At 51.0% G+C, this 22,389-nt stretch overlaps 1 protein-coding gene and 6 pseudogenes across 1 annotated transcript in view; 4 read left to right on the plus strand and 3 right to left on the minus strand.

Annotated features, from left to right (window-relative positions):
- LOC127576624 (zinc finger protein 208-like) overlaps positions 1-22,389 on the minus strand; it is a 149,913-nt pseudogene that overhangs the window by 58,442 nt on the left and 69,082 nt on the right.
- Positions 1-22,389, plus strand: part of LOC127576415 (zinc finger protein 850-like) — a 244,464-nt pseudogene that overhangs the window by 38,038 nt on the left and 184,037 nt on the right.
- The window catches only part of LOC127576414 (zinc finger protein 585A-like), a 204,422-nt pseudogene that overhangs the window by 38,034 nt on the left and 143,999 nt on the right, over positions 1-22,389 (plus strand).
- The window catches only part of LOC127576550 (zinc finger protein 420-like), a 163,290-nt gene that overhangs the window by 38,034 nt on the left and 102,867 nt on the right, over positions 1-22,389 (plus strand). The window lies entirely within an intron of this gene.
- LOC127576616 (zinc finger protein 721-like) overlaps positions 1-22,389 on the plus strand; it is an 83,900-nt pseudogene that overhangs the window by 8,334 nt on the left and 53,177 nt on the right.
- LOC127576623 (zinc finger protein 271-like) lies at positions 1,848-10,182 on the minus strand (annotated as a pseudogene).
- LOC127576853 (zinc finger protein 271-like) overlaps positions 18,955-22,389 on the minus strand; it is a 312,902-nt pseudogene continuing 309,467 nt past the window's right edge.

Genomic DNA, 22,389 nt, shown 5'->3' on the forward strand with positions numbered 1-22,389 from the left:
GGTGGAGGAATCCAAATTTTCAGCGGCATGGTTTTGGGCTAAGGGGTCACCTGTGGTGATAAGGAAGATTCTGTCACTTTTCCATCAATCAGAGAGACAGGGTGAGAGAAGCATCTACAAAATACATTGCAGTCATTCCCAGTTTTGAAAGCATCTCCTTAAACTCTGATCATCAGGCACTAATCTTAGTTGCTTACTTATTGTATTTGGAAAAGAAATCAATGAATTTTTTTTGAGGTGGTGAATGGGGGAATCAGATAGGACAATGAATGAGGCATAGGATCTGTCAGGACAGTCCTGTATTGCAGTGACTCAATTTTGTGACATTCAGCCCATTGAGAACAGCCACATGTTGAAAAGAGCTGGAGTAGCACTGTAGTGTAGCGGTTAGCGTAACACTATTACAGTGCCAGTGACCCGGGTTCAATTCCCACTGTTGTCTGTAAGGAGATTGTATGTTCTCCCCGTGTCTGCGTGGATATCCTCCCAGATTCCAAAGACGTACGGGTTGGGAAGTTGTGGGCATGCTATGTCGCCGCCAGAAGCATGGAGACACTTGTGGGCTGCCCCCAGGACACTACACAAAACATGCATTTCACTGTGTGTTTCGATGTACATGTGACTAATAAAGACATCTTAAATCTTAAAAAAAAGTCGTTAAACACCATTACTTTCTCCCCGAGGCTTGATGGATGGGGAATGTCACAGAAAGATACAGCACAGAAACAGGCCGACACAGTCCACAACTCCACACGAATCCAACATTAATCCTTCTTTAAAAATTCTCCCGACATTCTTGTCAACTCTCCCCAACTTCTCCCACTCACCATGAGCAATTTACAGCAGCCAATTGACCTACCAACCAGCATGTCTTTGGGACGTGGGAGGAAACTGGAGCTCCTGGAAGAAATTCCCAGTCACAGGGAGAACCCCCACACAGCCAGTGCCCAAGATCTGGATTGAACCTGGGCTCCTGTCACTGCAAGGTAGCAGCTCTATTAGCTGTGCTGCTCTAATATCTGGGACAAGACCCCCGCTGAGCTGTTGTCTTTGCCATCAATCTGCTGAAAGTCCTGCAGGAAATTCCGGGGGAAGCTCTTCACCCACACAGTTCAACAATGTGCAACTTGTCACCACACGGAGAGACAGGAATGCATTGAATGGGAATCCGAAGGAGCACAGAACTCGTAGGGCTGCTGCCTCACATTCCAACGTCCTGGGTTGAAGAGGTTCAATCCCGACCTCGGGTGTTGACTGTGTGGAGTTTTAACCTTCTCCCTGTGACTGTGTGGGTTTCCTCCCACGTCCCAAGAGGTGTGGGCTGAAGGGTTATTAACGTACTGTAAATTGTCCCTAATGTTTGGGTGATTGGTAGAATCTGCTGGTGGTGGGGATGAAGCAGGGTGTGGTCAATGCCAATGTATTCATTTCAGATCAGAGTAAATGACTGGTTGATAATCAGTGCTGACTCAGTGAGTCAAAGGGCCGACTTCTGTGCTGCATTTCTCTATTCCTCTGAATATTCATACTGGGTGAGATGGAAGGAGGCTGGTGTGGAGCAGAAACACTGGAAGGCACCAGATGGGCTGAATGGCCTCTCTGTCTACTGTTCATTGTGTGCATTGCAGAGACAGGAAGGACCTTAGAGAAAGTGTATCAAACAGAACTGCTTTATTTTAATCAGAGATCCAGAATATTTAATTTCAACTCAGTTAAAGAGATTACAAAACAAAATCAACTGTGCCCATTGACGAGGGTTCAATCCTGGGAGAGATCAGCAGCATCGACAGAATCCGACCCCCGTGAACACCTGCAACACTTGTGAATTTGTGTTAGATTTCAGTAGCAGTGATGGCTGTATATTGGGCATACAGCATGTTTAATCTTTCTCCGCAGTGTGAAATCGCTGCTGTTGCAGCAGCTCAGATGACCAAAGGAATCCCTTCTCGCACACAGAGCAGGTGCACGGCTTCTCCCCAGTGTGTACCCCCTGGTGCATTATCAGGTTGGAAGCCCAAGTGAATCCCTTCCCACACTCAGAGCAGATGAATGGCCTCTCCCCAGTGTGAACTCTCCGGTGTGTCCGCAAATCGGACAACTGAGTGAATCCCTTCCCGCACTCAGAGCAGCAGAAAGGCCTCTCACTGGTGTGAACTCTCTGGTGCCTTATCAGGCTGGATAACTGAGTGAATCCTTTCCCACATGTTGAGCAGGAGAACGGCCTCTCTCCAGTGTGAATTTGCTTGTGTGAGATCAGGCTGGATAACTGAGTAAATCCTTTCCCACACGTTGAGCAGGAGAACGGCCTCTCCCCAGTGTGAACACACTGGTGTGCCTGCAAGAAGGATGACCGTGCAAAGCCCTTCCCACACTCAGAGCAGGAGAATGGACTTTTCCCAGCATGAACCCGCTGGTGCATCATCAGACTGGATAACTGAGGCAATTCCCTAACACACGTTGAACAGCAGAACAGCTGCTCACCAGTATGAACACACCGGTGTGTCAGCAGGTGGGATGACTGAAGGAAGCCCTTCCCACACTCAGTGCAGATACACGGCCTCTTCTCTGGGAATTTGTTGGTGTATCAGCAACTGGAATGACCGAGTGACTCCCTTCCCACACTCAGAGCAGGTGAACGGCCTCTCCCCAGTGTGAATTTGCTGATGGTGTGTTTGAGATTCCCATAAACAAATCCTCTGCTTGTTGTATCCTGTAAAAGAAATTTACAGAAGTCATCAATAGGTACAGGACAGTATTTCAGCTGAGATTTTAGTCTCAGCAGCGAGCTGATATAATAATGATAAAAAAACAAGAGTGAGGAACAAAATCATCTTCCATCTAGGAACATTGCAGCATCCAGACTGGCATCAAAATCCCTGGTTGTCTTTCCATCTATAATCAGAATGGGCCATTTCTGCCACTTCCCTTTGTTCTACCCGTTGCCTCCCTCACCTACTCTGCCACTGAAATTCAATGTGTTTTCTGTCTTTCACTGTTAAAAGGGGTATCAAACCCAAAACATTCCCTCTTTCTGCAGATGGAGACACAAGAGACTGCAGATGCTGGAAATCTGAAGCAATACATAAGGGAGCTGGAGGAACTGAAAGTGGGTCATGCAGCATCTATGGCAGGAAATGGACAGTCAATGCTTGGGTCTTGGTGGTGTTGGATTTGGCGAATGCATTGGTATTGGTTTATTATTGTCACTTGTACCAAGGTACAGTGAAAAACGTGTTTTGCATACTGATCGTACAAGTCAATTCATTACACAGTGCAGTTACATTGAGTTAGTACAGAGTGCATTGAGGTAGTACAGGTAAAAACAATAACAGTACAGACTAAAGTGTCACAGCTGCAGAGAAAGTGCAGTGCAGGTAGACAATAAGATGCAACGTCATAACAAGGTAGATCGTGAGGTCAGAGTCCATCTCAGTGTATAATGGAACCATTCAAAAGTCTTATCACCGTGGGTTAGAAGCTGTCCTTGAGCCTGGTGGTACATTCCCTGCATTGAACTTGAAGGGTAAACGATTAGACTCACTTGTTGGAGATTGTCATTGTGTGGCAGTTTTGTGGTCCAAATGTTATTTGCCACTTAATATTCCAGAACAGAAGTGTTAGATACCATTCTATATCCGGACAGAATAGAACATGTTCTCAGTGGCAGAAGGAGCCGAGGACATTGAACACAGTTGAGTTGTAAAATAACCGGAGGTGACGAGGATTTTTGTTTCTTCAACAGTGTTAACTGACACAATTTCGCCACATGTGTAAATTACTTTCACAATACATGTTTTTTTTATTCACTAGGACTATTGAACGGTTCCCTTTCAGAATGAAATGGACTCTGACCTCACGATCTACCTTGTTGTGACCTTGCACCTTATTGCACTGCACTTTCTCTGTAGCTGTGACACTTTACTCTGCACTGTTACTGTTTTTTACCTGTACTACCTCAATGCACTCTGTACTAACTCAATGGAACTGCACTGTGTAATGAATTGACCTGTACGAACAGTATGCGAGACGGCTTTTTCACTGTACCTCGGTACAAGTGACAATAATAAACCAATACCAATACCAAAATACCAAGCCGAATGCCGCAGCGCAGTGCCGAGAGACATTCACTGTTTGTAAGTGGCTCCTTTTACCAAGATTCACTCAGCTCGGACCTCACAAGCGGACGCAGAGTTGGAAATTTATTTTCGGGGACACATACGAGTGATTCCGGAGATCGGGGGCAGGTTTCGCTTCACATATTGGTGGGATAAGTGCTTCTGAGGAGTGGAGAGTATAAAAAAGATGGTTTTATGTGCAGAGTAACGAGGAGATGGCTCCGGGACCAGTGGACACCAGGTTTAAATATTTTTGCAAAATCATCCAAGGCGGTGCCAGCGTTTTGGCGCTGCAAGATCTCCTTTGTTTTGTCTCTGTCTCTGTCTCCCCCACCTCTCCCCCAATGGTCTCCCGGCTGCCGGATCGAACACCCGACCAGGCGGCGACGCTGTGGCCCTTCCCCCGGCAAAGACATCGCCTTTGCCCCCGCTCCAGCCTCCTCTCCCCGCACATCTCAAAACTCCATTCACCCAGCTCGACTGAAGGCTCCTCCGTTCGGAAGCCGGAACCAGCTCCTCCCGCCGCAGAACCACACCTTCCGTCTGCATTAAAACAGGACAATCCCAGAGCAGGAGGGACAAGCGGCTGAGCACAGCGGGGCGGGCAGCAGCGGTCCCGGCAGAGGGGGAAATCGTGTCGGGCCCTGCGTCAGATTTTGCTCAAGGCCCGCGACCCAGATCTGGGGAGGTGGAGAGGTAGGGAGGAGGAGGAGGAGGGGTAGAAGGAGGAGGAGGGGGGCAAGGAGGGGGAGGAGGGGAGGGAGGAGAGGGCGGAGGGGAGAAAGAGGAGTGAGTGAGCCGGAACTGCCCCATATCGTCCCGTGAAGTTTCTGCAGGTCCGCACTGGATCCAAAGCCCCACCTCGGGGCCAAACACCACAGCCCGGGTGTGGATAAACACCCCGCCCCGGCGCTCCGGTCCCACCTGCCGCCGGGAGCCGTGCGTGGGGAAGGTCGCGTCCTTGGGACCACACGCTCCGTGCAAACACAGGGAACTCCACCCGCTGTAATCCGGGGGCGGAACAGACCGCGGGGGGAGAGGCTGGGGATGGGGGGAGAGGCTGGAGGAGACGCTGTGGGGGAGGCTCAGGGGGAAGAGGCTGGAGGAGAAGCTGTGGGGGGGGGGGGAAGAGGCTCGGGGGGAGAGGCTCAGGGAGAGACGCTGTGGGGGGAGGGGGAGAGGCTGGTGGGGGAAAGATGCTGGGGGAGACATGGGGGGAGGCGAGACGCTGGAGTTGGGAGGGGGCAGCAGCTTCTGGATTCCGGAGCAACAAACAGTCGGCTGGAGGAACTGGGCCGCCTGAGCGGCGTTTGTGGAAGGGAAGGAAGCGCCAACACCCTGCAACGGGGGTGGGGAGGGGAGGCGGCGGGTGTGAAGAGGAGGGAGGGAGGGAAGGAGGAGGTGAGGCAGGAGCTCGAGGTGATTGGTGGAAGGAGGAGGATGGAAAGATGACTGGCAGGTTGCGCCATGTAGGGGAAGGGAGGGGAGTCGGGTGGAGTTTGGAGACAGTGGGAGGTGGATGATGGGTGGGAGCAGACAGAGAGAAAAAAATGAGAGACAGATGGAGCGAGGGGGAGGGGAGGAGGAGGAGGAGGAAGAGGGGAGGAGGAGGAGAGGAGAGAGGGGGAGGAGGGAGAGGGGGCAAAGGGGAGTTGGGGAGGAGAAGGAGTAGGAGGCTGGATGGGGGAGGGAGGAGGGGGAGGAGGGGGGTGCTGGAGGGAGATAACCAGGAACACACAGGGCTCAAACAGAACTGCTTTATTTTGATCAGAGATCCAGAACATTGAACTCTAACTCAGTTAAAGAGATTGCAAAAGAAAATCAACTGTACCCAATGACCAGGGTTCAATCCTGGGCGAGATCAGCAGCGTCGACAGAATCTGACCCCCGTGAATACCTGCAACACTTGTGAATTTGCGCTAGATTTCAGTAGCAGTGATGGTTGTATATTGAGCATACATCATGTTAAATCTTTCTCCGCAGTGTGAATTTGCTGGTGCGTCATCAGATTGGATAACTGATTGAATTCCTTCCCACACTCGGAGCAGGTGTACGGCTTCTCCCCAGTGTGAACTAGCTGGTGCCTCAGCAAATGGGACGAATTACTGAATCCTTTCCCACACTCAGAGCAGGTGAACGGCCTCTCCCCAGTGTGAACTCGCTGGTGCCTCACCAGAATGGATGACGTACTGTATCCCTTCCCACATGTAGGGCAGGCAAAGGGCCTCTCTCCGGTGTGAACTCGCTGGTGTGTCTTCAAGTAGGATGCCTGACAGAATCCCTTCCCGCACATCGAGCAGATGAATGGCCTCTCCCCTGTGTGAACTCGCTGGTGCGTTATCAGGTTAGATAAATCAGTGAATCCTTTCCCGCACTCAGAGCAGGTGTATGGCCTCTCCCCAGTGTGAACTCGTTGGTGTCTCAACAAATGGGACGAATGAGTGAATCCCTTCCCACACTCAGAGCAGGTGTACGGCTTCTCCCCGGTGTGAACCCGCTGGTGTAACTTCAGCTGAGATGACTGAGTGAAACCCTTCCCGCACGTCGAGCAGATGAACGGCTTCTCCCCAGTGTGAACCCTCTGGTGTGTCTGCAAGTGGGATGACCGAGTGAATCCCTTCCCACACTCAGAGCAGGTGTAGGGCTTCTCCCCAGTGTGAACCCGCTGGTGTAACAGCAGCAGAGATGACTGAGTGAATCCCTTACCACACGTTGAGCAGGAGAACGGCCTCTCCCCAGTGTGAACTCGCTGGTGTATCTTCAGTCTGCATAACTGAGTGAATCCTTTCCCACACTTTGAGCAGGAGAACGGCCTCTCCCTGGTGTGAACTCGCTGGTGTATCCTCAGGCCGTATGACTCAGTGAATCCTTTCCCACACGTTGAGCAGGAGAATGGCCTCTCCCCAGTGTGAACTCGCTGGTGCCTCCGTAACATGGTTGAATGTGCAAAGCCCTTCCCACAGTCCGAGCAGGAGAATGGCCTTTCCCCAGCATGAACTCGTTGGTGCGTCATCAGGCTGGATAACTGAGCCGATCCCTTAGCACACCTCAAGCAGGAGAACGGCTTCTCCCCAGTATGAACACACCAGTGTGTCAGCAGGTGGGATGACTGAAGGAAGCCCTTCCCACACTCAGTGCAGATACACGGCCTCTTTGTGAATTTGTTGGTGCATCAGCAACTGGAATGACCGAGTGAATCCCTTCCCACACTCAGAGCAGGTGAACGGCCTCTCCCCAGTGTGAATTCACTGATGTTGTGTTTGAGATTCCCATAAACAAATCCTCTGCTTGTTGGATCCTGTAAAAGAAATTTACAAAAGTCATCAATAGGTACAGGACAGTATTTCAGCTGAGATTTTAGTCTCTGCAGCGAGCTGTTATAATAATGACAAACACAAGCTTGAGGAACAACGTCATCTTCCATCTAGGAACATTGCAGCATCCAGACTGGCATCAAAATCTCTGGTTGTCTTTCCATCTATAATCAGAATGGGCCATTTCTGCCACTTCCCTTTGTTCTACCCGTTGCCTCCCTCACTTGCCCTGCCACTGAAATTCAATGTGTTTTTTTCCCACTGTTAAAAAAGGGTTATCAAACCCAAAACATTACCCCTTTCTGCAGATGGAGGCACAAGAGACTGCAGATGCTGGAAATCTGAAGCAATACATAAGGGTGCTGGAGGAACTCCAAGTCGGTCAGGCAGCATCTATGGAGGGAAATGGACAGTCAACATTTTGGGTCTCGGTGGTGTTGGACTTGGCGATTGTATTGGTATTGGTTTGTTGTTGTCGTCACTTGCACCGAGGTACAGTGAAAAACGTGTCTTGCATACGGATTGTACAGGTCAATTCATTACACAGTGCAGTTACATTGAGTTAGTACAGAGTGCATTGAGGTGGTACAGGTAAAAACAATAACAGTACAGAGTAAAGCGTCACAGGTACAGAGAAAGTGCAGTTCAAGTAGACAATAAGTTGCAAGGTCACAACAAGGTAGATCGTGAGGTCAGAGTCCATCTCATTGTATAAAGGAACCATTCAATAGTCTTATCAGCGTGGGATAGAAGATGTCCTTGAGCCTGGTGGTACGTGCCCTCAGGATCATTGAACGTGAAGGGTAGACGATTATACTCACTTATTGAGATTGTCATTGTGTGGCAGTTTTGTGGTCCAAATGTTATTTGCCACTTAATATTCCAGAATAGAAGTGTTTGATACCATTCTATATCCAGACAGAATAGAACATGTTCTCAGTGGCAGAAGGAGCTGAGGACATTGAACATAGTTGAGTTGTAAAATAACCATAAGTAACGAGGATTTTTGTTTCTTCAACACAGTGTTAACTGACACAATCTAGCCACATGGGTAAATTCCGTTCACAATACATGTTTTATATTCACTGGGAGTTGAACATAGTCCCTTTTTTGACCTCAGTCCCAACTATAGCTGTTACCTCCAATGATTTGGATATCAGCAGTGTCTGGAGACCAGTTCCAATCTCAGTTTGCTCATCTGTGTTCCCAGACTGTCTGCAGAGCAAAGGCAAAGTGCTTTTTGCAGCAGAATCAATGGCGCATTGATACGCACAATCCCCAGGGCTCCAGAAACAGTCCCAGCAAAACAGTCATTCACCAGCCGGGGCCTGGAGTCCACCTTGGGCCGGGCCGGCAGAGAAAGCAGCAAAATCAAAAAATCTGCAGGTGCCGGAAATCTGAAATAAAAATAGAAAATGCTGGACATGGGTCAGACAGAATCTGTGGGAAGAGAAACAAATAATGTTTCAGGTTGGAAACCCTTTGTCAGAACCTAGAAAGTGAGAAAACAAGGTTTAAATTGCAGAAAAAATGGGGAAGGGATAAATATTAACTCTATTTCTCTTTCCACAGATGCTGCCTGACCTGCTGAATTGTCCAGCAGTTTCTGGTTTGAATTCAGATTCTGGCATCTGCAATTTCTCTTTAAAAACAGGGCAAAGAGAATGTTTCTGATTGAGAATGTCTCAGCAACCCTGGCCTCACCCTTAGTTTACAAACCTGTCAGTGATCGAGATGAATGAGGGCAGGTAGAGAGAGAGAAATCAAACACAAAGAGATATTTTATTAACTGTGAAACACATGCTGCAGCTGTTGCTGGAACCACAGGTCTCGGCAACAGTTCTGGCCCACATTTCACAGCGTGAACATTGCCTTGTCTCCAACTGCCTTTGTTAATCTGTTAACCAGAAAAGGTCAATAAAACAGAGTGAGGCTAGAATTGCCTCAGTGAAGCAGATCAGAGATGCTCCTTTTTCTCCCCCGGATCTATCCCTCCCTCCCCCCATCTATTCCTCCCTCCCAACCACCCCATCTACCCCTCCCTCCCACTCCCCCATCTCTTCCAGCCCAACCCCCATCTATTCGTCCCTCCCCCACCCCATCCTTCACTCCCCATCCCTCCCTCCTCCCCCACATCTATCCCTCGCCCATCCATCTATCCCACGCCCACCCCAATGCATCCCAGCCGCACACACCATTTATCCCTCCCCAATCCCCATCTACCCCTCCCCGACACTCCACATCTATCCCTCCCTCACTCCCCCCCCCCCATCCATCCCTCCACCCCTCCCACCCAAACCTCTCTGCAAGTTGCTTTTGCTCTCTCCCAGGTCTAACGGAAGGGTCTCGGACTTGAAAACTTCCCTGTTTCTCTTTCCACAGACGCTGCCCTCACCTGCTGAGGGCTTCCCGCACTCACTGGGTTTGCTTTGATTTCAAGCAGGAAAGTGCCCGGGTCCCCCGTGTGGAGCGGGAGGGGGAAGGGGAGAGAAAGGCCGGGACTGCTCAGTGTGGCCGCCCGCAGTGATCCTGCAGCCCGCACGGATTCTCACCCCAACCGTGGGCCGGACCCCGGACTCGATCAAATTTCTGGGTCCAGTGTGGCGCGAAAATGACATCACTGCTATTGCGCGCCTGCGCTGTGGGCTCGCTCACTGCAGCCAGAGCGCTTTCTCGGCCGCGGTGGCTCTCGGGTAAATTCGGCTGCCATGCGAACCAACCTGAACAGCGCCTTTAAACAGCTTCGTTCTCGAACTGGCGATGTCCCCTCCTCCCCCAACCCTCACCCCCTCCTCCTCGTCACCTCTCCCCTCACGTCACCTCACCTCCTCCTCCCCTTCTCCGCCCTTCCCACCCCCCCCACCCCCACCCGGGCCAGGAGCCAGAACGCGCAGGCGCTCGGTGGCCTTCACGATTGGCTGCCCTCGGGAGACATGACGTCATTCCACTTTGACCGGGCGCTCGCTCAATTGTGGTGAGGGGCAGATTGCGACCCACCATATTGTTGAGGGGCATAGTTGGGCCCGCCGTGTTGGTGAGGGGCGGAGTCCCGTCACATCTGCCAGTGGTTTCACCTCCTTCTCGGCGCTGCCGCCTGCAGCCGCAGGACGTGCAGCCCTTGTCCCTGCAGCTCCTCCCTCCCCACCGTCCCGGGGCCCGAACAGCCTCCCAGCTGAGGCGCAGCTTCACCTGCAGCCGCGCCAACCTGGTCCCACACACTGGGTGCTGCCAGTGTGTGCTCCACAGAGTCAGAGAGCAACACAGGGGTTCCCCGGGGAGTGTGTTAATGTTCACAGGGGGTCCCCGGGGTGTGTGTTAATATTTACAGCGATTTCCGGGGAGTGTGTTAATATCTACAGGGGGTCTGCGGCAGTGTTTACATTCTCGGTGAGTCTGTCAGTCCTGCTGTGGATTCGGTTTCCCGTTCTCTCCCGTTACCCTCCACATCCACCCGCGCTCCATAACCGCCCCGTGATTTCGCTGTGAATGTGCACTCCTGCTGATGTCGGGAGGACCACAATACATCGTGCAGATGATCTCTGGACAGACGAAGCCTTGGTAAATGACTCTGCGGGTGCTTGCACTCAGGCTGCAGATAAATCGGACATGATTTAAACTTTATTTGTTTGCTGTTCATTTCGAAATTGCTGTTTGCTGCACATTTAGTGTCACCTGTAGCTCAGCACAGGTCTGTCGCTGTGTAACACCGGGGTACAGCACCGGTGGGGACAGGTCTGTCGCTGTGTGACGCCGGTGTACAGTTTGTGTGTGTGTGTGTGTGTGTGTGTGTCTGTGAAGCAGTGACGCAGGGGGCAGAGGGTCCCCACAGTCCCACGGAGAGCCGCTCCCACTCACACACCTCTCTTCCGTTGTGGGTTGACGTTGACGTTGGGGACACTGTTTCCCTGGATGGAGAAGAGTAGGAATTTAGTCTGTGGGTGGGGAAGGAAGGAGCAGGGAGGAGGGGGAGGGGAGCAGAAATATTTACACTTTAATATTGGACTGGTCACATCTCTGCTTCAAGACCAACACATCTCGGGTATCTGGGGGTACTGGGAGGGAGAGAGAGAGAGAGCAAAGGGCGAGAGAGATAGAGAGAGACACAGAGAGACGCAGAGAGAAGAACTGGGAGTGGGTGACGGTGTCAGGGAGCGATCGATAACACTCAGTCTGTCCCCAGTAACTCACGGGGAGAGAAAGTGGGTCCCGGCCTCATCCCCCACTCCCCCTCCCCTCCGCGTCCCTTTGAATGCCCTGCCACAGCCGCCACGCTCGGCGCCGACCTCCCGGCCCCAACCTCCCGGCCCCTGTGCTGCAGGACTCCGGTTTGATCCGCCTGCTCCACAACGTGCGGTTGTGTGAGCCCGCTGAGGGTTTACACGGCTGCAACACCACTTCCTGACTTTCGTGCCCCGTGCCCGACCGACGAAGGCAAGTGTGCCCAATTGGTGACCCATAGAACATCGAACACTACAGCATAGTACAGGCCCTTCGGCCCACTATGTTGTGCCGACATCTTATCCTGCTCTAAGATCTATCCAACCCTTCCCTCCCACATAGCCCTCCATTTCTCTATCATTCATGTGTCTATCTAAGAGTCTCTTAAAGGTCCCTAATGTATCTGCCCCCACAAACCTCTGCCAGCAGTGCGTTCCAAGCACCCACCGCGCTCTGTGTAAAAAACTTACCCCTGACATCCCCCTTATACCTTCCTCCAATCACCTTAAAATGATGTCCCCTCGTGTTAGCCGTTGTCACCCTGGGAAAAAGTCTCTGACTGTCCACTCAATCTATGCCTCTTATCATCTTGTACACCTCTATCAAGTCACCTCTCATCCTCCTCCTCTCCAAAGAGAAAAGCCCTAGCTCACTCAACCTATCCTCATAAGACATGCTCTCCAATCCAGGCAGCATCCTGGTAAATCTCCTCTGCACCCTCACTAAAGCTTCCACATCCCTTCGATAATGAGGCGACCAGAACTGAACACAAACTCCAAGTGCGGTCTAATCAGAGTTCTATAGAGCTGCAACATCACCTCGTGGCTCTTGAACTCAATACCCTGACTAATGAAGGCCAACACTCCATCATACGCCTTCTTACCAACCCTATCGACCTGCGTGGTACTAGGGTAACATTCAATAGTCTTATAACAGCAGGATAGAAGCTGTCCTAGAGCCTGGTGGTACGTGCTTTCAGGCTTTTGTATCTTCTGCCCGATGGGAGAGGGAGAAGAGAGAACGTCCAGGTTGGGTGGGGTCTTTGATTATGTCAGCTGCGTTACCAAGGCAGCTGGAAGTGTTGACAAGAGTCCATGGAGGGGAGGCTGGAATCCATGACACACTGGGCTGTGTCCACAACTCTCTGCGGTTTCTTGCGGTCCTGGGCAGAGCAGTTGCTGTACCAAGCCATGGTGCATCCAGATAGGATGCTTTCTCTGGTGCATTGATAAAAATTGGTGAGGGTCAAAGGGGACGTGCCAAATTTCTTTAGCCTCCTGAGGAAGTAGAGGGGCTGGTGAGCTTTCTTGGCCGTGGCGTCTACATGGTTGGACCAGGATGGGCTATTGGTGATGTTCACTCCGAGGAACATGAAGCTCTCAACCCTCTCTACCTCAGCACCATTGATGTAGACAGGTGCCTGTACACCGCCCCCCTTCCGGAAGTCAATGACCAGCTCTTTTGTTTTGCTGACATTGAGGGAAAGGTTATTGACATGACACCATGTCACTGGGCTCTCTATCTCCTTCCTGTACTCCGACTCATCATTGTTTGAGATATGGCCCACTATGGTGGTATCATCTGTAAACTTGTAGATGTAGCTAGAGCTGAGTCTGGCCTCACAGCCGTGAGTGTATAGGGAGTAGAGTCGGGGGCTGAGGACCCAGACTTGTGGGGCACCAGTGTTGAGAATAATTGTGCCAGAGGTGTTGCTGCCTATCCTCACTGTTTGCAGTCTGTTAGTGAGAAAGTCAAGGATCCAGTTACAGAGGGAGGTGTTGAGTCCCAGGTCTTGGAGTTTGGTGATGAGTTTGCTTGGAATTATAGTATTGAACTCTCAGTACAGGACTGAACATGCCTTGTGCGGTTTCAGGTACTGCCTTAAATTCACTACAGACGCCTGAAGCCAGATCACCGATATCACTTGTATCAGGTACGGGGGGTTTGGGGGAAGGAGAATATTGCATCGCAACCTCACTTAAGAGCTACCAGTACCAGCATCAACGTGCAAGGTTACAAACACTTCTGTCTTCACATCCTTGCCCGGATAACATTCACTAACTCAAGTGAGGCACTTCAGCAGACCCTGGGGGAAATACTTTGAAGAGCACGATGCAGGGAGAAGTTAAATCAGGACCAAACATTGTTAGCGAGCACCCATAAAACTTAGGCCAGGCACGGTAGTGTAGCGGTTAGTGTAACGCTTTACAGTGCCAGCGACCCGGGTTCAAATCCGGCCACTGTCTGTAAGGAGTTTGTACGTTCTCCCCATGTGTCTGTGTGGGTTTCCTCCGGGTGCTCCGGTTTCCTCCCACATTCCAAAGACATACGGGTTAGGAAGTTGCGGGCGTGCTATGTTGGCACCGGAAGCGTGGCAACACTTGCGAGCTGACCCCCAGAACACTCAATGCAAATAAAGATGCATTTCACTGTGTGTCTCGATGTATGTGTGACTAATGAACTCATCATGGAGGGAAGATGGGCAGTACAAAGAGGTGAGAGTTAGGGGGTGAGGCGGGGCTGGTAGGTGCTCGATGGAACCGAGGTGAAGTGGGAGATGAGGGGCAGATGGGGGCAGGCTGGGAAGGGTGGACATTAGAGACAGAAGCTGGTGGGTGACAGGTGAAATCTTGCTCCTACTCTTTCCGAACACTTGGACTAATATCCCTTTCAGTGTGTTTTACCCTGGTGCCTCGTACTTTCGAGGCAAACAAAACGACACATTTTTAATCCTGGTGGAAATGGCAGTTTATTCACACACACACACACACACACACACACACACACACACACACACACACACACACACACACACACACACACACACACACACACACAGAGTCAGGCATGCAATACTTAGACTGTAACTCTCCATCCCAGTCCACGGGGAGAACGCACAAACTCCTTACAGACAGCGGCTGGAATTGAACCCGGGTCCGCCAGTGCTGTCACTAGCGTTACGCCAACCGCTACACTACCTGCGCCTGCCCGCTACACTCTCAGTCCTGACGCAAGGGTCTTGACCCAACGGGGAGACCACCCCTTTGCCTGACTCGCTGAGTTCCCCCAGCGAAAGGCAAACTGCTGGAGGAACTCAGCAGGCCAGGCATCACTACATTGCGTCAATGACTGTACTGGTGCCGACTCCCGCAGAACTCGTCAATGTTATCACCTTCCACCCCAAGCACAAATAGACTTGGGCCATTTCCGGCACCTCTCTCCCTTTCCTGGATCCTGTCCCCATCTCAGCAGACAAATTATCCACTGACATTCAATATAAAGCTATTGACCCCACACCCTCCCACGTCTCTTGTGAGGACACCGTCTCTTTCTCTCAGTTTCTGCGCAGCAAACCAACCTTTTGCGATTCATGCACAAGCACTCCCAAGTCCCTCTGCTCAATGACAGCAGGCTGCAATCTTTCACCATTTAAGTAATAATCTGATCTATTTTTCCTTCCGAAGTGGATGACCTCGCATTTACCAACGGTGTTCTCCATCTGCCAGACCCTTGCCCACTCACTTAACCTATCGATATCTCTCTGCAGACTCTCTGCATCCTCTGCGACATCTATATCTTGGTCTATTGCCTGTGCCACTGGAATGTTATTATTTGGTGGCCGAGAGACAACTCCCACCAGTGATTTTTCCCCTTTACTATTCCTAAGGGCAGGCACGGTTGCGTAGTGGTTAGTGTGACGCTGTTACAGCGCCAGCGACCTGGGTTCAATTCTGGTCGCTGTCCGTAAGAAGTTTGTACGTTCTCCCCGTGTCTGCGTGGGTTTCCTCCGGGTTCTCCGGTTTCCTCCCACATTCCAAAGACGTACAGGTTAGGAAGTTGTGGGCAATGCTATGTTGGCACCAGAAGCGCGGTGACACTTGTGGGCTGCCCCCAGAACACTCCAGGCAAAAGATGCATTTCACTGTGTGTTTCAATGCACATGTGACTAATAAAGAAATCTTGTCCTTTCTTGTCCCCACTGTGTCTATCCTCAAGGTGGGGCCTTCAGGGCACCTGAGACGGCCACCTTTTGCAGGAAGCAAAGCTTCCCCTGTGCTGTGGGTGACGGAGACCTCACACACTCCAATTTCCCCACTTCTGCTCTCATCCCCTTTCTCCCCAACACCAACTCCCACCACCCCCCCTGCCCCACCCTCCCGAGTCCCCTTGTCATCCAGTTTTGTTCCCCTCCCACAACTGGTTCCATTTACCCACCTTGTTCTCAGATTCCAGCATCGTTGAGACCCCTGCACCTTATTGTCTGCCTGCACTGCACTTACCTTGTAACTGGAGAACCATATTCTGTGTTCTGTTACTGCTTTTCCCTTGTACTACCTCAATGCGGTGAAATGATCTGTATGGACGTCACGGCTTGGTACGGCAACTGCTCTGCCCAGGACCGCAAGAAACTGCAGAGAGTTGTGGACACAGCCCAGCGCATCACGGACACCAGCCTCCCCTCCTTGGACTCCTCTCGCTGCCTTGGTGAAGCAGCCGGCATAATCAGAGACCCCACCCACCCGGGTCATTCTCTCTTCTCTCCTCTCCCATCGGGCAGGACCCTGAGGGCACGTACCACCAGGCTCAAGGACAGCTTCTACCCCACTGTGATGACTATTGAATGGTTCCCTTATACAATGAGATGGACTCTGACCTCACGATCTACCTTGTTGTGACCTTGCACCTTATTGCACTGCACTTTCTCTGTAGCTGTGACACTTTACTCTGTACTGTTATTGTTTTAACATGTACTACCTCAACGCACTCTGTACTAACTCAATGTAACTGCATTGTGTCATGAATTGACCTGTACGATCAGTATGCAAGGCAAGTTTTTCACTGTACCTCTGTACAAGGGACAATAATAAACCAAGACCAATGCAAAACAAAGTTTTTCACTGTACCTCGGTAAATAAACCAATTGACCATCTTGTGTCTGCACTTCACACCTTCCAGCCTCTGTCTCCACCTCTGGCTCCACCTGCTCCTCTGTTTTTGTGTCCCTCCCCTTATTGGTCTTGGTTTATTATTGTCACTTGTACCGAGGTCCAGTGAAAAACGTGTCTTGCACACCGATCGTACAGGTCAATTCATTACACAGTGCAGTTACATTGCGTTACACTCCTCCTCCCCCCTCTCCTCCCCCCTCTGCAGTCTGGGTAGTGCAGCGGTTAGCGTAACACTATTACAGCACCAGCGACCCGGGTTCAATTCCCGCTGCTGTCTTAAAGGAGTTTGTACGTTCTCCCCGGGTCTGCGTGGGTTTCCTCCGACATTCCAGAGACGTACAGGTTAGGAAGTTGTGAGTGTGATATGTTGGCACCGGAAGCGTGGCGACTCTTGCGGGCTGCCCCCACAACACTCTACGCAAAAGATGCATTTCACTGTGTGTTTCGATGTACATGTGACCGATAAAGATATCTTAACATGGAGCTCGTGCTAAATGGTGGGAAAGGGCTGACTGGCCTCACTTTTGCCCCATTCTGCATACAACTGCCCCCATGTCTCTGCAACTAATCACCACGCTGCAGGGTGTCACTAGACTGGGAGCCAGCGCGTATTCCTGCTGTGCATATCCACAGGTGGAGGATCGCTCAACAGCAAAAGTCCTGCAGGAAATTAGGGGGGTGGGGAAACATCTTCATCCACAGCGTCCACAACATGGAACGTGTCACCACACAGAGACAGGAATGCATTGAATGGGAAGCCGAAGGAGCACAGAGCTCATAGAGCTGCTGCCTCACATTCCAACGTCCTGGGTTGACCAGTTCAATCCCGACCTCGGGTGTTGACTGTGTGGAGTTTGCACCTTCTCCCTGTGACTGTGTGGGTTTCCTCCCACGTCCCAAGAGGTGTGGGCTGAAAGGTTATTAAAGTCCTGTAAATTATCCCTAATGTGTGGGTGATGAGTAGAATCTGCTGGTGGTGGGGGTGAAGCAGGGTGTGGTCAATGCAAATGTGGGCAGAATTTTAAAAATGTATTAATGTGGGATCAGAGTAAATGACTGGTTAATAATCAGTGCAGACTCAGTGAGTCAAAGGGCCCATTTCTGTGCTGCATCTCTCTATAAGCAGGATGGCGCTGGAGCGTGGCGACGAGTTGCAAGCTGCTCTCTGCAGATCCACTCATTACCCTCACTATAATTGTTTCACACTTTGAAATTTAAACTCTATGTCACCAATTATTACCAATAATGTTCTTTTAAATCTTCTTACAGGGTTGGCGATCTTCTAACCTCCAGGAACGACTACGAAGCAGACCCGACTACCGGACCCAGAGTGAAACGACCAGCGCGGCCTCGGACGAGCTACATCCCTGTGGAAGCCTCCGCAGGGCAAGGAGACGTCCCCACGGAGGCCCCGTTGCCGAGACCTGACTGCGGGACCCCACCGGAGCACCCGGCGCCGAACCCAGCTCCTGGACCCCAACGGAGCACCCGATGCAGAGAACCGACCTGTGGAGGATGAATCCCGAGGACTGACCCAATTCAAAGCTGAGGCCCAACCCGACGCGAGGCCCGAACAGCTGGGGCACAACATCAGGACCCCTCCAGATTGGTAGCCCGAACCTAGGGAGCACCCGGGGCTGAGTCCCGATGCCAAGGCACCCGAGGCAAACCCACTTACCAGCTGAGGCAGCTCACACCTCTTCAGGAGGCTTAAACCTAAGTGGAAGCAACAACTTACCTCACAAGACAGCAGATCCACTCCAGGTCTTCCAAGGCTGCTCACTGGCAGTCACTCATAATCAAAGACCCCACCCACCCAGGTCATTCTCTCTTCTCTCCTCTTCCATCAGGTAGAAGATACAGGAGCCTGAGAGCACGTATCACCAGACTTAAGGACAGCTTCTACCCCACAATTATAAGACTATTGAACGGTTCCCTTATACGACGAGATGGACTCTGACCTCACGATCTACCTTGTTGTGACCTTGCACCTTATTGCACTGCACTTTCTCTGTAGCTGTGACACTTTAGTCTGTACTGTTATTGTTTTTACCTGTACTACATCAATACACTCTGTACTACCCCAATGTAACAACACTGTGTAATGAATTGACCTGTACGATCAGAATGCAAGACAAGTTTTTCACTGTACCTCGGTACAAGTGACAATAAGAAACCAATACCAAATACTACTTTGAGTATTCACACTCGGTGAGATGGGAGGAGGCTGGTGTGGAGCAGAAACACTGGAAGGCACCAGGTGGGCTGAATGGCCTCTCTTTCTACTGTTCATTGTGTGCATTGCAGAGACAGGAAGGGCCTTAGATCAAGGGTTTCAAACAGAACTGCTTTATTTTAAAATCACAGATACAGAACATTGAACTCTAACTCAGTTAAACAGATTACAAAAGAAAATCAACTGTGCCCAATGACCAGGGTTCAATCCTGGGTGAGATCAGCGGCGTCGACAGAATCTGACCCCCGCGAACACCTGCAACACTTGTGAATTTGCGCTAGACTTCAGTGGCAGTGATGGTTGTCTACTGAGCATACAGCATGTTTAATCTTTCTCCAAAGTGTGAATTCGCTGGTGTTTCAGAAGGTCAGATGACCAAGGGCATCACTTCCTGCACTCAGAGCAGGCAAACAGTATCTCCACAGTGTGAACTTCCTGGTGCATCACCAGACTGGATGACGTAGTGTATCCCTTCCCACATGTAGGGCAGGCAAAGGGCCTCTCCCTAGTGTGAATTCGCTGGTGTATCAGCAGCTCAGACGACTGTGAATCCCTTCCCTCACTCAGGGCAGTTGAACAGCCTCTCCCCAGTGTGAACTCTCTGGTGTCTCAGCAAATAGGACGACCAAGTGAATCCCTTCCCACACTCAGAGCAGGTGTATGGCCTCTCCCCGGTGTGAACCCGTTGGTGTCTCAGCAACTCAGATGACCCAGTGAATCCCTTCCTGCACTTGGCGCAGGTGTACGGCTTCTCCCCAGTGTGAATTCTCTGGTGTGTCATCAGGCTGGATAACTGAGTGAATCCCTTCCCGCACTCGGAACAGATAAAGGGCCTCTCCCCAGTGTGAACTCTCTGGTGTGTCAGCAAATGGGACGACTGAATGAATCCCTTCCCGCACTCAGAGCAGGTGTATGGCCTCTCCTCGGTGTGAACCCACTGGTGTGTCAGCATCACAGACGAATGAGTGAATCCCTTCCCGCACTCAGGGCATTTGAACGGCCTCTCCCCGGTGTGAACTCTCTGGTGCGTCAGCAAAGTGTACAACAGTGACTCCCTTCCCGCACTCGGAGCAGGTGTACGGCCTCTCCCCAGTGTGAACTCGCTGGTGCGTTGTCAGGGTAGATAAGTGAGTGAATCCTTTCCCACACGTTGAGCAGGAGAACGGCCTCTCCCCAGTGTGAACTCGCTGGTGATTCATCAAGTTGTTTGACTGACGGAATCCCTTCCCACACGTTAAGCAGATGAATGGCCTCTCCCCAGTGTGAACTCTCTGGTGTGTCAGCAAATCGGATGACTAAGCAAAGCCCTTCCCACACTCGGAGCAGGTGTACGGCTTCTCCCCAGTGTGAACTCGCTGGTGTTTCATCAGGCTGGATAACACAGTGAATCCTTTCCCGCACGTTGAGCAGGAGAAAGGCCTCTCCACAGTGTGAACTCTCTGGTGATCCTGCAAGTGGGATGACTGAGCAAAGCCGTTCCCACACTCGGAGCAGGGAAATGGCCTTCCCACGGCATGAACTCGCTGGTGCTTAATTTGACTGCATAACTGAGCCAATCCCTTATCACACATTGAGCAGGAGAACTGCCACTCCCCAGTGTGAACACGCCAGTGTGTCAGCAGGTTGGATGACTGAAGGAAGCCCTTCCCTCACTCAGTGCAGATACACGGCCTCTTCTCTGTGAATTTGTTGGTGCATCAGCAAATTGAATGACTGAGTGAATCCCTTCCCACACTCAGAGCAGGTGAACAGCCTCTCCCCAGTGCGAATTTGCTGATGTTGTGTTTGATATTCACATGAACAAATTTTCTGCTTGTTGTATCCTGTAAAAGAAATTTACAAAAGTCATCAATAGGTACAGGACAGTATTTCAGCTGAGATTTTAGTCTCTGTAGCGAGCTGTTATAATAATGACAAACACAAGCTTGAGGAACAACGTCATCTTCCAGCTGGGAACATTGCAGCATCCAGACTGGCATCAAAATCTCTGGGTGTCTTTCCATCTATAATCAGAATGGGCCATTTCTGCCACTTCCCTTTGTTCTACCCGTTGCCTCCCTCACCTACTCTGCCACTGAAATTCAATGTGTGTTCTGTTTTTCACTGTTAAAAGGGGTATCAAACCCAAAACATTCCCTCTTTCTGCAGATGGAGACACAAGAGACTGCAGATGCTGGAAATCTGAAGCAATACATAAGGGAGCTGGAGGAACTCAAAGTGGGTCAGGCAGCATCTATGGAGGGAAATGGACGGTCAACAAGTTGGATCTTGGTGGTGTTGGACTTGGCGATTGTATTCAATTCAATTCATTACACAATTTAGTTCCATTGAGTTAGTACAGAGCGCATTGAGGCAGTACAGGTACAAGCAATAACAGTACAGAGTAAAGTGTCACAGCTGCAGAGAAAGTGCAGTATAGGTAGACAATAAGCTGCAAGGTACCTTGGTGAAGCAACCGGCATAATCAAAGACCCCACCCACCCGGGTCATTCTCTCTTCTCCCCTCTTCCATCGGTTGGAAGGTACAGGAGCCTGACTCAGGGACAGCTTTTATCCCACTGTGATAAGACTTTTGAACCTTATACAGTGAGATGGACTTTGACCTCACGATCTTCCTTGTTGTGACCTTGCACCTTGTTGCACTGCACTTTCTCTGTACCTGTGACGCTTTACTCTGTACTGTTATTGTTTTACCTGTACTACCTCAGTGCACTCTGTACTAACTCAATGTAACTGCACTGTGTAATGAATTGACCTGTACTAACAGTATGCAAGACAAGTTTTTCACTGTACCTCGGTACAAGTGACAATAATAAACCAATACCAATACCAAAATACCAAGCCGAATGCCCCAACGCAGTGCCGAGAGACATTCACTGTTTGTCAGTGGCTCCTTTTAACAAGATTCACTCAGCTCGGACCTCACAAGCGGACGCAGAGTTGGGAATTTATTTTCGGAGACACATAAGAGTGATTCCGGAGATGGGGGGGGGGGGGGGGGGGCGGGTTTAGCTTCACATATTGACGGGGAGAAAGTGCTTCTTGAGGAGTGGAGAGGATAAAAAAGATGGTTTTGTGTGCGGAGTAACGAGGAGATGGCTCCCGCGACCAGTGGACACCAGGTTTAAATATTTTTGCAAAATCATCCAAGGCGGTGCCAGCGTTTTGGCGCTGCAAGATCTCCTTTGTTTTGTCTCTCTCTCTCTCTCCCAATGCTCTCAGCCGGCTGCCGGATCGAACACCCGACCAGGCGGCGACGCTGTGGCCCTTCCCCCGGCAGAGACATCGTCTTTGCCCCCGCTCCAGCCTCCTCTCCCCGCACAACTGAAAACTCCATTCACCCAGCTCGACTGAAGGCTCCTCCGTTCGGAAGCCGGAACCAGCTCCTCCCGCCGCAGAACCGCACCTCTCGTCTGCATTAAAACAGGACAATCCCAGAGCAGGAGGGACAAGCGGCTGAGCACAGCGGGGCAGGCAGTAGCGGGGAGTCCCGGCAGAGGGGGAAATCTTGTCGGGCCCTGCGTCAGATTTTGCTCAAGTCCCGGGAATCATATCCG

The sequence above is a fragment of the Pristis pectinata genome, chromosome 12 (genome assembly GCF_009764475.1).
Source record: "Pristis pectinata isolate sPriPec2 chromosome 12, sPriPec2.1.pri, whole genome shotgun sequence".
Taxonomy (NCBI): Eukaryota; Metazoa; Chordata; class Chondrichthyes; order Rhinopristiformes; family Pristidae; genus Pristis; species Pristis pectinata.